The sequence below is a fragment of the Canis aureus genome, chromosome 19 (assembly GCF_053574225.1).
Source record: "Canis aureus isolate CA01 chromosome 19, VMU_Caureus_v.1.0, whole genome shotgun sequence".
Lineage (NCBI taxonomy): Eukaryota > Metazoa > Chordata > Mammalia > Carnivora > Canidae > Canis > Canis aureus.
Window position 1 is genome coordinate 12275489 of NC_135629.1, and position 17828 is coordinate 12293316.

The 17828-nt window shown below is 37.1% G+C and overlaps 1 long non-coding RNA gene across 1 annotated transcript in view; it reads right to left on the reverse strand.

The window, feature by feature from the left end:
* Window positions 1-794: 794 nt before the first annotated feature.
* The window catches only part of LOC144291181 (uncharacterized), a 110974-nt gene continuing 93940 nt past the window's right edge, over window positions 795-17828 (reverse strand). The window contains exons 2-3 of the long non-coding RNA XR_013358512.1: window positions 3140-3219; window positions 795-958 (exon numbers count right to left, since the gene is read on the reverse strand). This is a non-coding gene — a long non-coding RNA (uncharacterized LOC144291181). The remainder of the gene's footprint in view (window positions 959-3139; window positions 3220-17828) is intronic.

The following is a 17828-nucleotide window of genomic DNA, read 5'->3' on the forward strand; positions in this document are numbered from 1 at the left end:
TTTTCCCAAGAAGACTATAAGAACTCTTGACCAATAATGATCCCAAACTGAATTTTTGTCTTATATCCGTGAATTACCTGTCCCATTGTGTCCATGTTTTCTACAGTAAACAAATATATATGATTTACTTTAGACTTTCTGTTTGTTTTTAACAGATAACTTTAAGAGTATTTCACACAGGGAAATTCTAAAATTCTTCATTAAATAAAACCGAACTCATTTGATGAGTGTTTTAGGGTTATGTGTAGTTCACAAATAATGCTACAAAAACAATAAAAATAGTATCTCTGCTACAGGAAAACAACAAAGTAAAACTTCTTTGACTTTTTCCTCCTAAAAGAATTTCTCTTTGCAAGAAATTGCTCTTCTTTGTCCTCTTAACCACTGTGAATGTTGTGATACATGTGCATGTGAATTCAGTAAAAGCAGTGTCATATGTCAATATGACAAAGCCTAAGATAGGAAATGAAGATGATAATGAAGAGAAAAATATTTTATGAATGAGAGATTAGACTTTATGGTCTAGGTAGAGATGGCTGATCCAAGACCAATGGCTAAAGGAATAGATGTTACTTCACTGGAAGACTAAGTGTTCTCTCAACTAAAGTATTTAGTAAATGAGAATGTGATTTCTCATGAAGTCTGTTTGACAGACTAGCCATTTACCAAGTACATTCAAGTGAAAGTCAACAACGGGGAAGAGAAGCGGATTAGGTTTCTTTTTATTAAAGTGTGAGATAATTTTAGTTGGTAGCATTAAATAACTTCAACTAAATAACAAAGGTATTCTTCATTCTTGAGTTCCATTGTGAGAAAAATTCAGCTCAGAGTTAGTATGACTAACACTTCATAATCTTCTTTTTAACCAGAAGAATACAGGCCTCAGACTCAGTATTTAAGGGACAACCATAATCCACTGGGCATACCTCAGAGTTACTGCAGATTTAGTTCTAGACTACTGCAATAAAGTGAATATTACAAAAAAGTCAGTCAAATAAATATTCTGGTTTCCTAATGCATATATAAAAGTTATGTTTACACTATATGGTAGTCTATTAAGTATGCAATAGCATTATGTCAAAAAAAAAATCAATGTACAGGGGCAGCCCTGGTGGCTCAGCAGTTTAGCACCGCCTTCAGCGCAGGGCCTGATCCTAGAGACCCGGGATCGAGTCCCACGTCAGGCTCCCTGCATGGAGCCTACTTCTCCCTCTGCCTGTGTCTCTGTCTCTGTCTCTCTCTATATATCTGTCATGAATAAATAAATAAATAAGTAAATAGATAAATAAATAAATAAAAATAAAAAATAAAAAAATCAATGTACATACCTTAATTTTAAAATACTGCCAAAATGCTAATCACATGAGCTTTCAGAGAGTCGTATCACTGAACACAAAACAGTGTAACATATAATAATAATAATGAAAAAGTATGAAATATTGCAAGAATTACCATAATGTGACACGGAGATACAGAATGAGTAAATGCTGTTAGAAAAATGGTACCAATATACTTGCTCAATACAGTGTTGTCACAAAACTTTAATTTGTAAAAAACACTATATTCTAGAAAGCACAACAAAACAAGGTATACTTGTATATTGTTTTGTTATGTTCATACTCATTTTTCATCCTTACATTTTACTTAAGGAAAATATTAGATTTTCATTTATGATAGTGATCTAAAGTTTACTTTTTAAATAAGTTTATTTGCATAAAATGTGAAATTATATTAAAATATTAAGTAAATGAGAGCATAGGTGGCAAAAATTATGGCAAAAAAGTAACATAGTATTCAAATAGTAAAGTTTGCAAAATGCTGAACTAGATTATAAATGGATTAGCTTATTCTGCAACTGTATAGCTCAAAGTGTGGTATAGTGTCCTATAGGTATGGGGGTGGTAAGAAATATTTCTATTGGTCCCAGCACACAAAAATTTCCAACTTAAATAATATATAACACAATTAAATTAGCAACAAAATAGATGTGAAAAACTGTTCAGAAGCTAGCTTCAGGTATACAACCAAAATAAGCAAAATATTTATATTTTGAATGAGGGACAGTAATGTTTCCTATACTTCTTTCCCACTTATAACCATTCATTAGAGTTAACTATACCTACTTTTGACAAAAAAAATAAGACCTAGCACTTAGTACAAATATGCCAACCACAAAGAAAATATATTAGTTATTTTTAAAAAGATTATTTATTTATTCATGAGTGACACACAGGGAGAGAGGCAGAGAGACAGGCAGAGAGAGAAGCAGGCTCCCCACGGGAAGCCCGATGTGGAACTCCATCCCAGGACCCTAGGATCACAATCTGAGCCGAAGGTGGATGCTCAACCACTAAACCACCCAGACGTCTCCATATTAGTTATTTTTGACCAATTAATAAAATGATAAAGGAAGGAAGTTAAGCTAAGCTAAGCTTAATAAAAAGATATTGTGTATCCAAAAAAAAAAAAAAAAAGGTATTGTGTATACTCTAACAGGGTTCTCCAGAGAAACAGAACCAACAGAAACTGGCTCATACATGGTGGAGATAACAAGTCTAAAATTCATAGGGCAGGCCAGCAGGCTAGAAACTCATACAGAGGTTGATACTATATAGTGCTGAGTTTGAAGCTTGTAGGGCTGGCTGGCAGGCTGGATATTAAGTGAGGATTTTTATTACAATCTTAAAGCAGAATTCCTTCTCTGGAAACCTCAGTTTTTGTTCCTATGGTCTCTGACTGAATGAAGCCCACTCACATTCTAAAGGATAATCTGTTTACTTAAAGACAACTGATTTACTTAAAAACAACTGATCACATCTATAAAACATCTTGACATATTTAGACTTTCATTTGACCAAACCACTAGGCCCCACAGCTTAGCCATGTTGACACATAAAGTTTAGCCAACACACAGTCTTAGGAGAGTATCATATTTTTTTTTGGAAATAGGAATAGATTAGAGCGAGGGCAAACACCGGCTTCAGGACTGCTCTTGTTCAATTTTCAAGTTTGTATAAACTTGAATCAATTGCTTATAACTCTGCCTCTCTCTCTCTCTCTCTCTCACGAAAAAATAAATAAAATCTTAAGAAAGAAAAAAAGAACGGTAAGTGCTGAAGATCAAAACAATATTGCTTACCTGTGTCTCAAGTGTATGCTTTCTTTCTCTTCCTCGCACATAGTGGGCACTGAGAACTCGTAGAATAAATCAATGAGCAACTGTTAATTAGAGAGAAGAGACTATTATAAACTATATAGTTTTGGTAAATTGAAATTCTACACTTAAGCTGACCTCTAGGACTGACTTACCTTAAGAGTCCATTATTGTTCATAACTAACTAGATGATAAGGAGGGCAGAAAAAGTTTGCAAATTTATACACATATGATTAGGAAAAACTAAATTATGTTACAGACCCTACAACAAGGTCTGGAATATAAAATATTCTCAAAAACTATAATTTTAAAAGTGTGTTAGGGATGATCTGAACAACTATAAATCTTTATAACTTAATCTATGAAATACCTTAAAATAAAGTTCTATTATATCTGAAAGTATAGGCTTCTCAATAGGCTTTTTGAATTATAAATTGGGTGAGTATCATGAATAATTCCAACTGAAATAGATTAATTTCTCTTTCCACATTGGGGATTAAAAAATATTTGTTAAAACAGGCAAAACCTTGGGATCATAACTGGGAAGTAACTATGTTTTAGAGTGGCTTAATACAAGGAATTCATTACTTGAACATCATGTGGAACATTTATAGACAAATTCCCTCTGGCTACACTGGTATTTTGCAAATATATTGGCAAATGTCAGCAATTTGCATGTTAGAAATATCTTCTTTTATTTAGAATATCAAATAGTTTGGTTATGAAATTACACTTCCCACATTCTGTAAAGACCTGGTATATTTAGTTTAAATGTAAGTTACAGTTAAAGTACCTTAACAGTCTAGAGAAAGCTTTTATTTTCCAACTGTAGAAGCTATATATGTGAAAACATTGTCAGGCAGATGGATATAAGTAGAAGATGTCACAAGATCTATTTCCCTCTGGAAGAAGGGCTCTATTTTCTTCCCTAATGGCAACTCATATAAAGACATAAAAATTTAAAAGATCAAAAAATATAAAACTTCAAATCATCACCTCTGGAAAAGTCCAAAGGAGTCTAGGGCTAGTTGTGTAAGAATGGAGACACTTAACCAGTGCAACAGGCTGGAGCTGACAATCACTACACAGCTAAGATGTGCCAAAGTTTGGTTCTTAACTTCACGATCTCCTATAATCTTCACCAAAACACTCTGAATTTCTCCAAAATGCAGACAAGGAAAGAGAACTTCAGAAAAATTAATGACTTTTGCAAAGGCAAAAGACAAGTAGTTCATGGGCCTGAATTGGCACTGAAATTTTTTTTTTCTTTAAAGATTCTATTTTTAAGTAATCTCTATATCCAAAGTGTGGCTTGAACCCATTACCGCAAGATTGAGAATTTCACGCTCTACTGACTGAGCCAGCCAAATGCCCCAGCATTCAAGTCTTTTGACTCCTAATCCAATCTTCTTCCTACTAATTCATTCTGACTCCATAATAGGAAATGATAAAATGCCCAGGGCTACGCATTATAATAAAGAGTTAAGAAAATAACCAACCAAATGTATTTTATCACAGTTAATACTTTATGCAGTCAGAATTTGATTTCAGGTCTGGCTGATTATAAAGCTCATTCTAAATTACTCATTTTATCCTCCCATTTAGATTGTAAATATGTAGGTCCCATGAAACTAGGAATGTATTCCTGTATTCATTGTTGAAATTCTGATGCTTAGCACAATGTTTATCATAGAGTTATGGCCCAGCTAAATGCATATTAAATAAATATAAACCACTGAGGATATGTCATATCCACAGCTCCCAGTTGGGAATGGTTAATGTGTTTGATGCAATATTGCATGTATGGATCTTAACCTTGATTGACTGATTTCTCTCTTTCTCTCTGTCTCTCTTTCCTATTTGCTTAGCTGCCTACAGGCCTAATTGGTTCAGAATCTGGAAGAAGGAACAATATTTAGCCTTCCCTGAAATCCCAACCAAAGTGAAACAAAGAGTAATAGGGAGGAGTGCCCCATTGCCAAAACAGGAACTTTACTACCTGTAAAGCTGTATTTTAGAATGTACCTTGAAGCATGGCCCAAATTTGGCTTGGTCCTTTTTTCTTTACCCTCAAACCTAGAATCCTGGTATTCCTTTGTGGAGGAGTGGATCTAAAGGCTACTAGAAGACTCTGGCCTGTCTTTATTAGCAAGAAAGGCCTTGAGGCTGAACTGAGTCTACTGTTAGGTACTTTGGTGCCAAGAAAAGGGAAGGCAAGAAGAGACAGAAGAAACCAATGAAAGTGTCTTCAGAGAGACTACTGAATGTTTCTCACCAGTATTATCCATTCCTCTTCCAAGAGGGAAAAAATGTAAGGGGTAGAATTCAGGGAGCAGACAAATGCCTTCTCTTCAAAGGGAAAGAGTAAAAATCCTATCCCTTCATGAAAATGCACGGAGGGATGTTCTAAGCATATCACTGTCCACAGGGATATGAGATGAGAAACACTGGAAATGAACAAAGTGGGAAAGAGAACACCAGAGAAAGCATGAGGCTTATTTTGAATGCCTTTTATAGCTAGGTGATGTACACATGTTTCTCAGCTGTATCATTCAGCTGTTTTTGCCTCTTTTGCCATGTGAGCAAAAAGACAGCAACTCAGAGCTCAGAGCATCTCCAGTACTGATTGGGAAATTTAACTAGGTGTTTTCAAAATTTCCAGTTAACTAAGATTTTTGTGATGCAATGAGCTTGAAAAGCAAAAAAATAAAGCAATCCCTTTAATTTAAACTAAGTAGAGTGAACATTTTCAAGTGCAGCAATTTGGGCCTGTGGGCAGGCAGGCACCATGAGAGAAACACAGAGGTAAGATGAGAACAACTGGAAAAAGCAGCCTAGAGAATGTCTCTGTCAAAGTAGCCTAAACTCAGGAAAATAACAGTATCAAGAGAGTCTAAACCTGAGGTGGAATCCAAGGTGAACCAGAAGTGAATATTCAAATAACAATCTATTGAGAAGATTAGCATAGACTTAACTAATAAAAGGAAAATCCATGGATTATAAATAGGCATTACTTAGCAGATTTCCTCATAATGAATTATCTACTTTATTAATTATATTTATGTTCTACTACTTTTTTTTTAATTTATTTTTTATTGGTGTTCAATTTACTAACATACAGAATAACCCCCAGTGCCCGTCACCCATTCACTCTCACCCCCCGCCCTCCTCCCCTTCTACCACCCCTAGTTCATTTCCCAGAGTTAGCAGTCTTTACGTTCTGTCTCCCTTTCTGATATTTCCCACACATTTCTTCTCCCTTCCCTTATATTCCCTTTCACTATTATTTATATTCCCCAAATGAATGAGAACATATAATGTTTGTCCTTCTCCGACTGGCTTACTTCACTCAGCATAATACCCTCCAGTTCCATCCACGTTGAAGCAAATGGTGGGTATTTGTCATTTCTAATGGCTGAGTAATATTCCATTGTATACATAAACCACATCTTCTTTATCCATTCATCTTTCGATGGACACCGAGGCTCCTTCCACAGTTTGGCTATTGTGGACATTGCTGCTAGAAACATCGGGGTGCAGGTGTCCCGGCGTTTCATTGCATCTGAATCTTTGGGGTAAAAATCCGCAGCAGTGCAATTGCTGGGTCGTAGGGCAGGTCTATTTTTAACTCTTTGAGGAACCTCCACACAGTTTTCCAGAGTGGCTGCACCAGTTCACATTCCCACCAACAGTGTAAGAGGGTTCCCTTTTCTCCGCATCCTCCTCTCCAACATATGTTATTTCCTGCCTTGTTAATTTGCCCCATTCTAACTGGTGTGAGGTGGTGTCTCATTGTGGTTTTGATTTGTATTTCTCTGATGGCAAGTGATGCAGAGCATTTTCTCATGTGCATGTTGGCCATGTCTATGTCTTCCTCTGTGAGATTTCTCTTCATGTCTTTTGCCCATTTCATGATTGGATTGTTTGTTTCTTTGGTGTTGAGTTTAATAAGTTCTTTATAGATCTTGGAAACTAGCCCTTTATCTGATATGTCATTTGCAAATATCTTCTCCCATTCTGTAGGATGTCTTTAGTTTTGTTGACTGTATCCTTTGCTGTGCAAAAGCTTCTTATCTTGATGAAGTCCCAATAGTTCATTTTTGCTTTTGTTTCTTTTGCCTTCGTGAATGTATCTTGCAAGAAGTTACTGTGGCCGAGTTCAAAAAGGGTGTTGCCTGTGTTCTTCTCTAGGATTTTGAGAATCTTGTCTCACATTTAGATCTTTCATCCATTTTGAGTTTATCTTTGTGTATGGTGCAAGAGAGTGGTCTAGTTTCATTCTTCTGCGTGTGGATGTCCAGTTTTCCCAGCACCATTTATTAAAGAGACTTTCTTCCAATGGATAGTCTTTTCTCCTCTATCGAATATTAGTTGACCATAAAGTTCAGGGTCCACTTCTGCGTTCTCTATTCTGTTCCATTGATCTATGTGTCTGTTTTTGTGCCAGTGCCACACTGTCTTGATGACCACAGCTTTGTAGTACAACCTGAAATCTGGCATTGTGATGCCCCCAGATATGGTTTTCTTTTTTTTTTTTTTTTTTTTTATTGGTGTTCAATTTACTAACATACAGAATAACACCCAGTGCCCGTCACCCATTCACTCCCACCCCCCGCCCTCCTCCCCTTCCACCACCCCTAGTTCGTTTCCCAGAGTTAGCAGTCTTTACGTTCTGTCTCCCTTTCTGATATTTCCCACACATTTCTTCTCCCTTCCCTTATTTTCCCTTTCACTATTATTTATATTCCCCAAATGAATGAGAACATATAATGTTTGTCCTTCTCCGACTGACTTACTTCACTCAGCATAATACCCTCCAGTTCCATCCACGTTGAAGCAAATGGTGGGTATTTGTCATTTCCAATAGCTGAGTAATATTCCATTGTATACATAAACCACATCTTCTTTATCCATTCATCTTTCGTTGGACACCGAGGCTCCTTCCACAGTTTGGCTATCGTGGCCATTGCTGCTAGAAACATCGGGGTGCAGGTGTCCCGGCGTTTCATTGCATTTGTATCTTTGGGGTAAATCCCCAACAGTGCAATTGCTAGGTCGTAGGGCAGGTCTATTTTTAACTGTTTGAGGAACCTCCACACGGTTTTCCAGAGTGGCTGCACCAGTTCACAGTCCCACCAACAGTGTAAGAGGGTTCCCTTTTCTCCGCATCCTCTCCAACATTTGTTGTTTCCTGCCTTGCTAATTTTCCCCATTCTCACTGGTGTGAGGTGGTATCTCATTGTAGTTTTCATTTGTATTTCCCTGATGGCAAGTGATGCAGAGCATTTTCTCATATGCATGTTGGCCATGTCTATGTCTTCCTCTGTGAGATTTCTCTTCATGTCTTTTGCCCATTTCATGATTGGATTGTTTGTTTCTTTGGTGTTGAGTTTAATAAGTTCTTTATAGATCTTGGAAACTAGCCCTTTATCTGATAGGTCATTTGCAAATATCTTCTCCCATTCTGTAGGTTGTCTTTGAGTTTTGTTGACTGTATCCTTTGCTGTGCAAAAGCTTCTTATCTTGATGAAGTCCCAATAGTTCATTTTTGCTTTTGTTTCTTTTGCCTTCGTGGATGTATCTTGCAAGAAGTTACTATGGCTGAGTTCAAAAAGGGTGTTGCCTGTGTTCTTCTCTAGGATTTTGATGGAATCTTGTCTCACATTTAGATCTTTCATCCATCTTGAGTTTATCTTTGTGTATGGTGAAAGAGAGTGGTCTAGTTTCATTCTTCTGCATGTGGATGTCCAATTTTCCCAGCACCATTTATTGAAGAGACTGTCTTTCTTCCAATGGATAGTCTTTCCTCCTTTATTGAATATTAGTTGCCCATAAAGTTCAGGGTCCACTTCTGGAATCTCTATTCTGTTCCATTGATCTATGTGTCTGTTTTTGTGCCAGTACTGTGCTGTGTCTTGATGACCACAGCTTTGTAGTACAACCTGAAATCTGGCATTGTGATGCCCCCAGCTATGGTTTTCTTTTTTAAAATTCCCCTGGCTATTCGGGGTCTTCTCTGATTCCACACAAATCTTAAAATAATTTGTTCTAACTCTCTGAAGAAAGTCCATGGTATTTTGATAGGGATTGCATTAAACGTGTATATTGCCCTGGGTAACATTGACATTTTCACAATATTAATTCTGCCAATCCATGAGCATGGAATATTTTTCCATCTCTTTGTGTCTTCCTCAATTTCTTTCAGAAGTGTTCTATAGTTTTGAGGGTATAGCTCCTTTACATCTTTGGTTAGGTTTATTCCTAGGTATCTTATGCTTTTGGGTGCAATTGTAAATGGGATTGACTCCTTAATTTCTCTTTCTTCAGTCTCATTGTTAGTGTATAGAAATGCCACTGACTTCTGGGCATTGATTTTGTATCCTGCCACGCTACCGAATTGCTGTATGAGTTCTAGCAATCTTGGGGTGGAGACTTTTGGGTTTTCTATGTAGAGTATCATGTCATCGGCGAAGAGGGAGAGTTTGACTTCTTCTTTGCCAATTTGAATGCCTTTAATGTCTTTTTGTTGTCTGATTGCTGAGGCTAGGACTTCCAGTACTATGTTGAACAGCAGTGGTGAGAGTGGACATCCCTGTCTTGTTCCTGATCTTAGGGGAAAGGCTCCCAGTGCTTCCCCATTGAGAATTATATTTGCTGTGGGCTTTTCATAGATGGCTCATAAGATGTCGAGGAATGTTCCCTCTATCCCTACACTCTGAAGAGTTTTGATCAGGAATGGATGCTGTATTTTGTCAAATGCTTTCTCTGCATCCAATGAGAGGATCATATGGTTCTTGATTTTTCTCTTGCTGATATGATGAATCACATTGATTGTTTTACGAGTGTTGAACCAGCCTTGTGTCCCAGGGATAAATCCTACTTGGTCATGGTGAATAATTTTCTTAATGTACTGTTGGATCCTATTGGCCAGTATCTTGTTGAGAATTTTTGCATCCATGTTCATCAGGGATATTGGTCTGTAATTCTCCTTTTTGGTGGGGTCTTTGTCTGGTTTTGGAATTAAGGTGATGCTGGCCTCATAGAACGAATTTGGAAGTACTCCATCTCTTTCTATCTTTCCAAACAGCTTTAGGAGAATAGGTATGGTTTCTTCTTTAAACGTTTGATAGAATTCCCCTGGGAAGCCATCTGGCCCTGGACTCTTGTGTCTTGGGAGGTTTTTGATGAGTGCTTCAATTTCCTCCCTGTTAAGGTTTTCTATTTCTTCCTGTTCCAGTTTTGGTAGTTTGTGGCTTTCCAGGAATGCGTCCATTTCTTCTAGATTGCCTAATTTATTGGCGTATAGCTGTTCATAATATGTTTTTAAAATCGTTTGTATTTCCTTGGGTGTTGGTAGTGATCTCTCCTTTCTCATTCATGATTTTATTAATTTGAGTCTTCTCTCTCTTCTTTTTAATAAGGCTGGCTAATGGTTTATCTATCTTATTAATTCTTTCAAAGAACCAACTCCTGGTTCTGTTGATCTGTTCCACAGTTCTTCTGGTCTCGATTTCGTTGAGTTCTGCTCGAATCTTTATTAACTCCCTTCTTCTCTTGGGTGTAGGATCTATTTGCTGTTTTTTCTCTAGCTTCTTTATGTGTAAGGTTAGCTTTTGTATTTGAGTTCTTTCCAGTTTTTGAATGGATGCTTGTATTGCGATGTATTTCTCCCTTAGGACTGCTTTTGCTGCATCCCAAAGATTTTGAACGGTTGTATCTTCATTCTCATTAGTTTCCATGAATCTTTTTAATTCTTCCTTAATTTCCTGGTTGACCCTTTTATCTTTTAGCAGGATGGTCCTTAACCTCCACGTGTTTGAGGTCCTTCCAAACTTCTTGTTGTGATTTAGTTCTAATTTCAAGGCATTATGGTCTGAGAATATGCAGGGGACAATCCCAATCTTTTGGTATCCGTCAGAACCGATTTGTGACCCAATATGTGGTCTATTCTGGAGAAAGTTCCATGTGGATTCGCGCTCCCGGGCCGCGCAGCCCCCTCCGCGGAGCCGCCCGAGCCCCTCCGAGCTGCTGCTGGAACCACGCAGCCCCCTCCGCACGGAGCCTCTTCCTCTGCCCGAGCCCCCCGAGCTGCTCCGGGTCCCGCCGTGCGCGCTGCAGCCCTTAGGGAGCTCGGCGCACTCTCCCGGGGTGCAGGTGTCTGTTACTGTCCCAGGGAGCCGGAGGGCATCCTCGCCCTCCTGGGTCCTGCTCCAAGTCCCTGCGAGCCCCTTTCCGCCCGGGAAGGTCGGTGCAGCTCCTGCGTCTCCGGGACGGGGCTCTCCTGTCCTGGGGACACTCGCCTCGGCCTCAGCCCGGCTCCTCCTGGGCCCCTCCCCCTTGGAGGCCTTTGTTTCTTTATTTCTTTTTCCCGGTCTTCCTACCTTGATAGAAGCGCGAACTCTTCTCACTGTTGCATTCCAGCTGGTCTCTCTTTAAATCTCAGGCCGAATTGATAGATTTTCAGGATAATTTGAAGGTTTTCTAGGTAATTTGGTGGAGACAGGTGATTTGGAGACCCTACTCTTTCGCCATCTTGCTCCTACCCCCTATGTTCTACTACTTTAATATATTTACTTTATGCCTAAAGAAAAGCAATAAGTAGTTGATGAGTAAAGTCTAAGATCTGCCAATCAGAATTCATATTTTCCTTACCTGTATGCCCAAGGTACAGAGTCTGAATCTATTATAACACTACCTTCTGCACGGGAATCCTGGAAACAAAGTAGAAAGATTTTGCCAAGGTAGTGGTTGAAGAAAGGCACGGAATTGAGAGGTTCCAGAGGAAGAATGAAGGGCTCCTGATGATGTGGGGGGTGTAGCATTTTGGGGGGGGATTTTGGATGGGTACAGTGAGGATGAAATAAAACTCCAGAATGATGTTCAGGTTTGTCTTGAATAAATGGCTAATCTATTAGTTCCTCAAAAGCAGGGTCACCCGATCTATAATGTTAGGCATATCTCTAGTCACACAAAGGTGCTCAATTGCTTGAATTGTTTTGAATAGTTTGTACTAGCACAAATAATGAAAACACGATTAAAAGCATATTTGCAGTGAAAGGCAAGAAGTTCAGTTGTATACCTGAAAAATTCAAAGTTCTGATGGAAACACTAAGTGAAGATGTTCCATTGCTTGTTGGATACATAGGAATGAGGCAGATGGGAGACCAGAGTCTAGATACATGGATGTGGTGATAAATGAGCATACAAATGCTTACTGTAAACAACGTAATACAAAGAGAATGTGTAACCTGAAAAGAGAAGAAATGATCAGGCAGATGATATAGGAGCAACAACATTTAGGGAAGTGATAGGTACTCATACTGGAGACAGAACAGTCAGAGATGCAGGAGGAAGACCAGGGATAATATGATCTCAAGGAATTCAGGGAAAAAAAAAAAACTCATAGAGAAGAGAGTACTCAACTGTGCATTTCATTGGGTACAAATCATATGTCAACAACAACAAAAAACTTAGTCCCAGAAATCTTTTACCAATTCATTTTGGTCTGAATCCTTTTGCTGCTGAAGATTTATTGCCTCAGTCAGTGTGCTGAAACATCAGCAGCCTCTAGTGGTTATGGGGTGGAGAACTCTAGGATTTCCAGACTAGATACTGTTTTTTCACTTAGTACATGCTCAACAAAAGCTACTTGAATTAAATAAACTGTTCTTCATTCACAAAGGAATAAATGCGCTGCCTTAAAGTGAAAATCCTGAGATTATGCTGGCAAGACAATTAAGATGGTTTTCTAAAATACTGACACACAGCACTATTGCTGTTTGCCAGCTCTGTGGCATTTTGAAGTCGACAAGATTAGCATCATTGCTCTCCCTTCTCTTCATTTTATGGTCATTCTGATAAGACTTATGCTTGGGTCTGAATTTATGATCAGTTATTTTTTAATTTATAGTAGTTTTTCTGAAAAAGCTAGAGTTTATTTTTGCTCAAAAAGGTTGCCCACAGTCTGGCATTAACAATAATAGTCCTAAACCTCAAATTTCTACCCACCTCTCAGGGTCTCTTTTCTACCTCCTTTCAAGCTCATCTTATCTCCTTTGGCAATTGTGTTTTTCCAAACCTCAAGAAATCACAAGAACACCACTGAGTTCATAAGATCAAGCAATGGGTCTTGCAGGAACACAGGTTTAATAAATAATTGCTAACCCTTCATCACAGTTCTTTACAATATTCTTGTTTCCACTCATCAGACTTCAGACTTCTCTTGAAAGTCCATGTCCCTTAAGCTACATTAAGCCCCTCCCCAGCTCTGCCTAACTTTGTCAAAGGCTCCTTGCCTCCTTAATCTCTACTCCCCATCTATTCCACTAGTGAAACTAAGTTGCTCTAAATTCTTCACTTAGGTTTTGCATTGACATCCCTTAAGTCCACAGATTTAGAAAAAGCAAATATCCTAAAAAAGGAAGAGATTCACCAGAAGGATGAATTCAGACCACTGATTGATTATGTTTTTGTGTATCTTTGAAATCCCAAATTTGTTTTCATTTTTAGCACTCATTTACAGCATATAATGAAGTGAAATATCAATGTTTAGAAATATAATTTTACATTTGTGACTACATCTAATTTATTGAAGTTCTGTTTCCAGGACAAAAAAAATACACTTATATTGCCTAAATCTACCTTATTTTGTTGTTTTTTAAATTTATTTGAGAGAGCATGCACGTGCGCACATGAGCAGGCGGAGAGGCAGAGAGAGAATTCTCAAGCAGATTCCCCACTGAGTGCAGACAGAGCCCAATGCAGAACTCAATCCCAGGACCCTGAGATCACAACCTGAGCCAAAATCAAGAATGGAACACAAAAGACTGGGCCACCCAGGCATCCTAAATCAACTTTATTTGGGGAGAATAAACCTTTCTATGTTGGTAGCACCATTATACCACTGTTTTACGTATTTTACTGGAAAAAAGAAGAAAGAAAGAAGAAAGAAAGAAAGAAAGAAAGAAAGAAAGAAAGAAAGAAAGAAAGAAAGAAAGAAAGAAGGAAGGAAGGAAGGAAGGAAGGAAGGAAGGAAGGAAGGAAGGAAGGAAAAAAAGAAAAGAAAAGACAAGAAAAGAAGAAAAGAAAAGACAAGAAAAGAAGAAAGAAAGAAAGAAAGAAAGAAAGAAAGAAAGAAAGAAAGAAAGAAAAGAAAGAAAGAAGGAAAGAAGGAAAGAAGGAAAGAAAAGAAAGAAAAGAAAAGAAAAGAAAGAAAAGAAAAGAAGAAGAAAAGAAAAGAAAAGAAAAGAAAAGAAAAGAAAAAAGAAAGAAAGAAAGAAAGGAGGGAGGGAGGAAGGAAGGAAGGAAGAAAGAAAACCTTTGCCTTCTAGTTAAGGGAAAGCTAAATAAGAAAAGGTCGTTTTGAAAGAATAAAAACATATATCAGAGAAACAATTATTAAAAAATGGGTCTGGGAGGCATCTAAGAATTCCAGAGCTTTCTCAAGGTGTATCACAGTTGCTGGAATGAATACCAAATTTTGCAAATACTACTGCTGTATTTTAGGAAGGTCATGGAATCTATATTCATGATTCATAGGGATGCTGTCAGGATCAAACAAGATACCATATCTAAAAGTGTTCTGTATAGTGTTATTATGTTCTTCCAAAGTTGTAGTTAAAGGGAATTTTTTTAGATGGTGTGGAAACAAGTACATAAATCAAGCTCCTGAAGAATTCTGCTTTGCTTTTCTAACCGGTTTTTATATACACTGTGATCCAATGACTTGTATAACCCCCAGTGCTTCCAATCACTTTAGAATAAGACTTGTACTTTTGTTCAAAACCAAATCATGTTACCCATCCAACTATAATAACTCAACTATTCTGCAATTTAATAACCTCTGGATTGAAACAGTTGCATGTCTATAACTCCAGCCATTGGGGCTGACATATAAAATGAAGGTAAGTATGGCATCTGTCTTGCTCATTCTTTTTACCATTGCTTAGCAAAGTGCCAACACAGGGTGTTTAATAAATACAATAATTTTGATGATCCATATCAATGGATAAACAAGTGACCAAGAGAATGAATGGCATGCAGAAGTTAACATAAAGACAAAAAAATGTATTGGGTAATTAACAGAAATCATTAGGTTAATAGCTACTTGAGATGCCTGCCTCATATTTCATCATTTGGCAAAAACTTGGTTATTTTTTAAGCCTTCCCTTCCCATCTCTGCCCCTCAAAAATATTTTTAAAAATCTTCCAACTTCTCTAATCCTAGGTAGAAAAATCCTACTCAGAACTGTTTATATTCTGTAAGAACACCTACCCTATTACATGACAATTGGTATTGGCAGTTGACTCTGTGAGATCCTGTACTCTCTAGAGAAGGAGGTGTGTATTTCTGAATACACAGATCCCAAGGCCATGCCTGACACAGAAGGTTTTAATAAAAAAGTAAAGAGTCCATTAAAGAAAAGAGTACTTTAAATTTTATTTGCATTCTTTACTGAATAAAGATACTAATAATTTGCTTTTTTAGAAGAAAAGAAGAAAACCATCAATTAAGTAATAAGCTCAAAAGACTTGGCAAAGAAAACAGTTAAATAGTCACTCTTAGCAAAGCTGAAAAGCAGACTCCACCCTTTATTTTTCTTCTTTTTTTTTTAAAGATTTATTTATTTATTTATGATAGACATAGAGAGAGTATTTATGATAGACATAGAGAGAGAGAGAGAAGCAGAGACACAAGAGGAGGGAGAAGCAGGCTCCATGCTGGAAGCCCAACGTGGGACTCGATCCCGGGACTCCAGGATCGCACCCTGGGCCAAAGGCAGGCAGTAAACCGCTGAGCCACCCAGGGATCCCCCTTTATTTTTCTTCTGCATTTGAAACACTTAAAAAAAAAACACTTGAGGCTGCTGTTCCCAGTAAAATTACTATAAACATTTCTATTTATATAAAATGAAAAGCCAGCTAAGTGTTTTCTTTCTAAAAATTTTAACTTCCATTAAGGTTATCAAAGAATCCATTCAATGGACCCTTCTTTTCTTCCTAAAGCCAAAAAGATTCATAATTACCTTTTAGGAGGTCATCCTACTATATGATACTAGATTATAAGAAAGTAAGCTCCTCCCTTTCCCTTTATAATATAAACTCTAGAAGGGCAGGGTCTTTTCTATTATGTTCACTGCTCCTTTCTCAGCATTTTGATCTATACCTGGCACGTTGCAGATGTTCCATAAATGAACTACTGCTTGAATGAATATTTATTTGATCATAAAGTTGTGAGTTCTCTCATTTGAAAAAATATTTGTTTTCCATTCTAAATATTTGCTTCTTTTTTTCCTAAGATGGTACCTATGTGTAACTACAAAAAAAGCAGAAAAATAAAATTTGTATATACCTATTAATTTTTTTGTACATATTCTCCATTAATTCCCTTTATTCCATTTTAAATCTCGAAATTTATATGAAGCAGGCTTGTCTTAACTAAACTCAAAAAATGGAGAGAATGTCTTCAGCTTTATTGATTTTAAGATCAATGTGTGACTTAACTAAGTTTGTAGTGCTTTTTATTGAAAAGGAAGTTTTAAGCATATTTCTTAATGCTTCTATTGTGTAGCTTAATTTCTTTTTTACTGTAAATATATAACAATGTAAATATGCAGTGAATCCATACAGGATCTGAGTCCTTTTACTTAGCATTCCCAGAGATGCGTTTTTCCTCTACCATGAATCTTTGATTACATTCAAAGTAATGCTGATCAATATAAAAGTCCTGAACTTAACTATGTGGCTACTACAGAGTTTATGGAGGTAAATTCTGCATGAAAATTTTAAATTATGCATTGTTGCCATTTGAGATATTAAGTATAGCATATTTTACTCTGTCGTTGTCATATATTTCATAGAGATGCTAAGTTAATATATTGCAAAAATAACTGCAATGGCAATTTTTAAATTTCTAAACATTTGGAATATTCCAAATATATCAAAAGTTATCTAGGGAAAAAAGTAATGTATATTCATATATTCAATACATCATAGCTTTATTTTTTGCTTCAAACTTTTTTAAAATGACTAGATCTTTACAGATATAGCTAAAGTTTTCTGTGAATTACTGCCCAATCTCACAACTCTTCCCTAGCCCCATCATCCTTATCCCAGGTGCCCACTCTCCTGAATTTTGTGCTTATCATTCCCATGTGTATCTTATTTTTTTTACAAAGGTTTTCCCTAAATAATATATAGTAACATTTTGCTTACTTCTTTAAACTTTATATAAACCAAACTTACAATATGCCCAGCATAGAATAAATAATCAATAAAATTTTTTGCCATACCACATGTTTTTTTTTTTTTTTCTTTTGACAATACATTTTAAATTTATAATGTCAGATGCCTGGGTGGCTCAGTGGTTGAACATCTGCCTTTAGCTCAGGGTGTAATCTCCAGGTCCAGGGATCGAGTCCCACGTTGGGCTCCCTGCATGGAGCCTGCTTCTCCCTTTGCCTGTGTCTCTGCCTTTCTCTCTCTGTGTCTCTCACGAATAAATAAATAAAATCTTTAACAAATAAATAAATTTATAATATTGATACCTGTAGTTCTGATTAATTCACTTTAGCTCTGCTATTAGGCTCTACCATATAAGTATGACACAAAGACAATCAAGCTCCTCCTACCTCAAATCACCTTTTTCTTTCTCTTCCCTTAGCAAGTCCCAGCA